Source organism: Pocillopora verrucosa, chromosome 12 (assembly GCF_036669915.1).
Source record: "Pocillopora verrucosa isolate sample1 chromosome 12, ASM3666991v2, whole genome shotgun sequence".
NCBI classification, from domain to species: Eukaryota; Metazoa; Cnidaria; class Anthozoa; order Scleractinia; family Pocilloporidae; genus Pocillopora; species Pocillopora verrucosa.
Genome location: NC_089323.1, coordinates 9,194,166 through 9,202,216, shown reverse-complemented (window position 1 = coordinate 9,202,216; position 8,051 = coordinate 9,194,166). Strand labels below are relative to the sequence as shown.

Genomic DNA, 8,051 nt, shown 5'->3' with positions numbered 1-8,051 from the left:
ATATTTGAGATGCATAGACATCCTCAGGAATCAGTTCAACATATAAGAAACTTGGCTGGTAACTATCTTTCAAAACAGGTGTTCCCAGCATTCAATTAACCTGAAATCCGTTGTTTAGAGAGTGAAAACAGGGCCAAGAGAATTAAGATCAATTACCGCCTATCAAACAGGTACCACTATGACAGATTGAAAACGTAAACAGTGTGAAATTTATTTATTGCCTTTAACTTGTATCAATCAGAATAGAACAACGAATGCAACTTAACCTTTACAACAGTCAGGAAAAAATACATTAAAATCTCAACAATAAAGTTCTAAACAACTGCGCTCACTTGAAAATGTCAACTTTGAATAGATAACAATATATTAGCTAACGATTTCCCAGTTTGATTTACCGGAAAATAATATGCGCACTGTTGTTAAATGTTTTAAAATCGTAAATACCCATCCAAGGTAGAAAACACAATTTCACTACAAAAATGAATTATCAGTTCTATCAGTTTGCCATCATAATGGTCTTCTTTTTGTCACAAGGCATATCACACAATATCCATTTCCCAATAATCTGATGCAAGTATTGCACTGAGCTCCTCTCTAAGTTCAGGAAATGACTGATAAGTCGAGGATAGCTCCAACACAGTATTACAAGTGTGGGCAATTGGTCGGCGACCCAAACCAGATAAGTTGGTAAAATTTACTTGGATTGCGTCGAAAAGCATTTACTCAGACCCACTGATAAACCTTACAAACTTCCCTTTCCCCATCACTCTCAGGGTTTGCCTCTAGGCAACTAAGGATTTTGCTTCTGGATGGTATTAGCAATTCATACCTTTTGGAAATTGCTGCAAAATCAGGAAATCTAGGAAGGAGTGTGGAAACTATATCCTTCCAGCAGTCTGCAATATACTGTGGCTTCTGCAGCAGCTCCTTATGGGCTATTTCTTTAATAACTTGAATAATATTCTCAGAATTTACCATAACTCAACAGTCATAGTTACTAAAAACTTCTAAAAGCTGGGACATTTCATCTTCATCATCCCACTTCATAACACCAGCAAGGCACTTGTCAATCAAACATTTTTCATCAACTGAAATGTAACTTCTAAAGGATTGAGTCAGCATAGCACTAGTTACAGCAGATACCCCCAAAAAAGGCAGGCAAGGAACGTTTGAGACAGAAGGACTGGTAGGTATCGACAGGTTAAATATCCTTTCACCAAAATTCTTCCAACAGCAACCCATTCATCCCTTTGATAATCATGTCTTACAAATGGTACACGCTCATTTTCTCCAACAAAAAGGGAATCATATGTTTCTTTCCAAAAAAGGGAGAAAACGTCTCTGAGCAACCCAACATCTCTGCCCACTTCTTCAACTCCCGTAGCATCAATAACAATTATCTCTATGTCCTGACTCATAATTAATGGATCTCGGAATAAGTCAATCAAATCCTTCTTAATATTTACCCTGTGCACTTGGATGATACGTTTTGGTAGCAGTTGAGGTACAGGTACTGATACAGACACAGGTACATGCTCAGATGATACATGAACAATATCAGAGTTACTGCCTGTCTCTACATCATTTAACTCTGTATTTTGATGTGATGTTTCTGCTTCAGTTGGAAATGGTACACAATAAGGTTGTGCAGCATCCTGACAGGGGTGGGACACCACAGCTGCATCTGGCCTCCCTTCACTCTCCCCAAATGAAAGCAACAGAGAGCTTCTTTGTGCTCCACTAACACTAAAAGGAAATATCAACTTGTCACAAACCATAAAAAAGGGAACTAATTGGCAATGATGTAACAGACTATGAAGGTTCATCTTTAAACAAATATCCACAATCACATGGAGTTGCAATAAACCACATTAATTTATGTCCTGTCCTGCTAAACAATTGAATAAAGATCTGAGCAAACAAATAAATAAATAAATAACCAATAAAATAAATAAATACACAAATCTGTTTGGAGACAAACTAGATAATATTTCCAACAAAAAGCCATTGTCATGCCTAGTAGCATGAGCTGGGATGCCAGTCTATCATATATAAGATGATTCTACTACATCGGGAAGCTACCTTTGCAGTGAGGCAAAAAAGCTAAAAGAAATCTATACAGGTTTTATCTTGTTCAATGCAAAAATTCATAAGAAAAAGTTCACCTTGGACTGTTATCTAATGCTGAATTCTCTAGCTCCTCTTCAGTTTCACCCTCATCTTCAGATTCCAAAGGCACCAGTGATCTAACATAAACAGCTCCTTGACCAGCCATCCTGGTCACTCTTTCTGCATCCAGAGTTATGCCTTCTGCCAGCTTAGAGTTATTAGCTTTCCATAGCATGGCTAGGTTAAGAAAAACACACATTACTTGCACGCTTCTTGCAAAAGTCAAGGGTAAATCTAATGAAAGAGTAGTTAAGTTAAACTTATAACACAAGGAAGGAGAAAGGGGTGGGAGCGGGGCAGTACCAGAGGAAATCTAAAATAACCCAACAAATTCTGCCAAAATTCTAAGTCCATCACTTTTGTTACTGCAGGTATCCTCTTTAAAAATAGTGCAGCCACAACAAATGTACAAACTGAACAGCAATGATATTATTAATGCGTTAAACGTAGAACAATGTTTAAAGTTATATCACAACGCAAAGTTACCCACCTTGACATATTCAAATAGCAAAAGCTTTGGACATCGATTCAATATAGCTGCTTTGAGGGAATGTGCATCCCAGCTCTTGTCAAAGGGAAACTCGTGGCAGACAAGTTCTCTCTATTCTAACTGAAGTCGGGTTGTATGTGTAGGCACTTTGTTGATCTTGGGACTGGGAATAAGGACTAGATCCTTGTAAACAAGTGTCTTGGGTGGGCGGCCTTTGGTCGACTTAATGGTCTGCTTTGACCTTGCTGGTCTTCTACTAGTGCTTTTCCCACTAGCTCGGTTCGAACCAATTGTCGGAAAGAGAGTGGCAAGCCGAGTTTGAATAGAACTGTTAGAGGCTGGCGACGTCGAGGACTGAATGGCAAGTTAGTTCTACTGAAGTTCCTCGTTGTTTACCTTACGATCCCCGTTGTTCGGCTGACTGACAGAGACTGCTGTTGAATTCATCCGAGGTATTACATTTCTCGTGAAACCAGGTCTCAAATTACTTAAATAATGGGGATATCAACACTGGCTACTTTCCAGGCAAATTTAAGATGTGGCAAACGTATATGGCAAACTTCCATATGGAGCGTACCAATGAGCCACGCCAGCACGGAGGAGGAAAAAACAGTAATTTAACTCCAGGTCACTTGCAGTTGATTGAAACTATCAAAAGAGAAAGGCCAACTTTATCACTGAGAGAAATTTACGATGGATTAACTGAATTTGGTGACATTCCAAAGGGAACTTCAAGGTCGGCAATTTCACGCGCCTTCAACAATAATATGTTGTCTGGTTTAAAATATTCATGGAAAAAATCAGCAATGTTGCCGAAGAAAGATTTACTGTGGAGAATATGGCCTACACTCAAATGTTCATAGATTATCTCCATGCCAAAGATCCTTTTAAGCTCAAATTCTTTGATGAATGTGGTTTAAAGTTACCATTTCATGGTAAACAATTATATGGTCATGCACCAGTTGGAGAAAGATGCATTATCACAGTTCACCTAACATAACAGTTAACCTATTAGCTGGGCTACATGGGATAAAATATATGAACACAGTACATGGTGCATCAGATACTTTAGAATTTCTTCGCTTCTTCGGTGAAGCAGGAAGTGCAGCCAACATAGAAACTGCAAGACTCGCGCTTGAAGTAGGGGACATTGTTGTGATGGATAACTGCGCTACTCACCATTTTGCTGGCGGGGAAGCATTACAAGAATGGTTAAATGAGAGAAACATTGAGCTTGTCTACACACCAACTTATTCTCCGGATTTTAATCCAGCAGAGTTCGTTTTTAACAAAATGAGGAGCGTGATGCGTTATCATCTTTGGGATCTAACAAATGAAAACATTGAAATTGCTGCTTCTGAAGCTGTAGACCACATAACATCACATGATATGGCGACTTTTTTTAGACATACGTCCTACATTAATACTTAGCAAGAGAAAAAGTGTTTCTCTGTTTCCGCAGAGTTGTTAGCTCCATATGCTGTATAAACTATAAATATTCTGGTGAATTCTGTTTTTCAACCCTTGTCAAACACGAGTGTATGACTGACTAAAAGCCTTCTATAATTTCAATGTTCGCTTTAGTTGCATGCATTGCATTTTTGTAATAATATATTGACACATTTATCTTACAACAACAACGACAACTTTATTAAAGGGTTTAAATTAAATGGATGCAGAATATATATTCAAACTCAACAATTTGTGCACACACTCGCACACACATACTGACGCCAGTCATTATTCCTTGCTAAATCAATAATTGCCTCAAAAATTAGGCCAAACATCTGATTAAGAAGTGGCTACTTCTTTACAGTCTTCACATAGTACATCTAACTTAAGTGTCGGCGCAAAGAACGTATTGCTAAAAATAGAAACCTGTCCACGCGTGAGAAAATTTTTTTTTGAACGGGCTTCCATTATTTCTCACAGTAAACGGTTTTCGGTGTAAATAGAACTTGAACTATTGAAACTTTTATTACACATAAAACCACAAATATCATGCAACTTTCACAACTGGATCGAAAAGTGTAAAACAAGATCTACGATCTATTGCATAAATGTAAACATGAAACATATGTAAACATGTCAATTGTCAATGCGTGTTCTCTGGTATGTTATTTCTTTGAAGTTGCACGAGAGCATTCACCGCTTCTTCTTCTCTCTGAGCTGATGATTCAGGCTCAGACGTAGGTGCTTTCCAGCCCTGGCCGGTACAAACATGCCACAATAGTTACTTTCTTCATTTCCTTCACGGAAGGTTACACAATCCGCTCTCGATCCACCGCACAATGTTTGGTTGTTTAATTCGGCTTGCAGACGAACTGCCATTCTAAAATCACTTTCTTCTTCTGCTGACAGGAACGGTGTGCCGGAAAAATTAAAAGATGAACTTGCAGTTGATGGACTATGTCGAAGAACTGCCATTCTAAAATCACTTTCTTCTTCTGCTGACAGCAATGATGAACCGGGAAAGGAAGAAGACGAACACGCTCTTGCAGTTGATGGACTACGTCTAGGAAATCTAATAGCATATTTATCCTCTAAAATGTGCTTTTGCGGGTTCACAAATCTTTCTTTGGCATGCAGTCGCTGTGATTTTAATTCATGTTCTTCAACCGCTTGTAAAAGACTTTCAACTGAAGCATGTTGACAATTTGACATTCAAACTACCAGCTGAGAAGTAACTCGACTAAACATTCATACATTTTAGCGGGAACTCGCGGTAGCTGAACACTGATGACGTCAATACCGCAAGATGTTTCCAATGGAAACAAGCGCTGTCACCAATGACAACATCACGGTTTTAACAGTAAAACTTGGGCGTCAAAATTGCCTCGCGCCACGCTCAATCGGGAAGCGTAGTAGTGACATTAAATTCTCTGTCTCGATCGCTGTCGCATGTGCTGTCCTACACAATTTCTGTATAAAAATGGGGGACGATTGGGATGACGACGGAAATCCAGATCACCACTGCCGTGATGATGACAACGAAGATGTTGTTAGGGATGGAGGGGAGATAAGAGACATCCTCAAGGAATTTCTCTAACTTTATTTTGTGTCCATTGTATCTTTCGCTCTACCATGTTTATATTGTTTCAGTTTTTCATTTAGCATTAACGTCTCTTGATTTCAAATGTTAAATCGTAATCATGATTCTTGCTAAACTTTTATCATATTTGTGCTACGACATAAACATAACTTGGAAATTGCGTTACATGCACTAGGTCACGCAATTTGCACATACATCGCAAAATTATTTTAAATTGCTTAAAATAAATGACATTGTTATCGAACAAGAACATTTCAAACACAGTCAATTTCTGGCTAAAAAAATTGGGTTATGTCAAATGCATTTAACCGTTCATTTGGGAGGAGACGATTCAGTGTTCTTACTCATAAACTGGGTCATAGCCCCAATAAACTGACCCATCATAGCCATCTGTTGTTTTTGGGTTCCTGAGAAGGTTTCCATAAAGTTGCTTAAATTTTCTCCGCTTTTTTGAAGTCGTCCATACTTTCAAGCAATTCTCTTCTTTCTTCCTCTTCACCTTCTTCGACGGCTGCTCGATTCCTTTTCCTCGACTGTTTAGACTGTCTCTTCCTATCGGTCCTCGCATCGTGCACATCTTTCTTCTTTGGGTCTCCTTGACTTAGCTCATTCTTGTCGGGCTGGGCATCTAAATCATCCGAACCAGCTGGGGAGTCAGCACTGCTGCTGTGTGATATGTTCAGTGGACTTGAACCTCCACTGGTCCCTGCTTCAGACACGTTTCGTAATGTAACGATATCTCGACATCCCAAGATAGCGTCGATCTCGTTGTAAAATATGCTTTGCCTTCTTGTGCCCCCAGTCTGTTTCCGGTTTCGCTCCTTCGCATCTTTATATTTCTCAATTAGGTATGTAATTTTTTTCATACACTTTTCCACGGTCTTGTTGGACTCTAGACGAGGGTTCAACTCTTCCGAGATTTTCCTCCATGCGGTTCGGGCCCTCTGCTTTCTAACAATTCGTGGTTTTCGGCCCATAATTGGACCAGCAGTTTTTGCTCTGCTTGTGACCACGTCTCGTGCTTTACTTTCTTTTTTCCTTTGCTGTCATTTGTGTTGTTGTTTCCACCGCTGTTACTGCTTTCAACACTTGGAATGGAAGCGAGTGAAGGAGACTGACTTGCTTCCATACTTGCAAGGGACGGAGATTGTCTTGCCGCCGTCTCTTCGCTACTGAATTGGTGCCGGTAGCCGGATCCAGGGTAGGAGTCATAGGCATTTCCAAAAAAATGCCGCTCGTATTCCGTGTTTCCATTGTAAAAAACCATAGAAAGAAGGGTCAGATAGACCGGGAAAAAATAATTTTGTCCCGAAATCGTACGTGCTAACCTGCACTAGCCGAACAAAGTAATTTTTCCCACCATAACTTGATCCAAGTATGTTTGAAGAAAAATGACAGCTCAATGGTTAAACAAACAAAATTGTTGGCTTCGCCAAAATTTGGAAGCTTCCGAGGCAGCACTTCGGCTTCTTTGAAGATTGGCGAAAATTTGGCAATCCGCAAAAATTGGCGAGTTTTTGAAACTAGGGGTCGCACTTATTTTACGTTACTTGATGACAGATTTATTAATTATGCAAACAAAATTGGCTAAAATTCGCTCTAGTGCGACCCGGCCCTAACCTTCAGACTTTCTCGGATTTCGTGGTCAAAAGCAGGAAGAACATAGAGTGTAAAAGTTATTTTTAGCTCCACACGTGGGAGATCTTTATACTTGCCGCAATTACAGTAGTGATAAAAATGTTTTAAAATGTTCAGATACAGCATAATTTATAATTCCTATACCGGGTGTTTAAATTGTATCAGTTTGTGATCAGAAACAAGATTGACTTATATCCATTTCATGTTTTGAAATTATGTTTGTGAGTAAGGTTGAGAAAGTTATTTTTAGCTCTGTAAAGCGTGGTGCTTGAGCTGAGTCGAATGAAATTATCAGGACGCAAAATCTTAAATCAATCCAGGATTTAAATTTTTAGTAAAAGTGATACAATGTCATGAAAAACAGGACTAGTGAAGTTGTTTTCACTTCTGCAAGAATAACCAGCGTGAGAACAGCGTCAAAACGTGGTAAGTACTAATACATGGAACGACCTAAAACCACTTACAATCATCTACAACCACCTCAAAAATTTCAACAATGACCTACAACCACCTCAAAAACATCTACAGCCACTCGCAAACTAACTAAAACCATCTAAAACGAGGCATAAATTTCTTAAGGCGAAACGACAACATGTCACGTACACGAAATACGAGAATCGAAAGAAACCTCCACCTCCCCATGAAATCTTACTCTCCCTGGTCCCATGTATAATCGACCATCTCACGAAATGAAATGCGAGA

The 8,051-nt window shown here is 39.2% G+C and overlaps 2 pseudogenes; both read right to left on the bottom strand.

Moving 5' to 3' along the window:
* Positions 1 to 539: 539 nt before the first annotated feature.
* Positions 540 to 1,418, bottom strand: LOC131769453 (uncharacterized; annotated as a pseudogene).
* A 44-nt stretch (positions 1,419 to 1,462) lies between these two features.
* On the bottom strand, positions 1,463 to 5,323 carry LOC131769454 (uncharacterized; annotated as a pseudogene).
* Between the last annotated feature and the right edge of the window lie 2,728 nt (positions 5,324 to 8,051).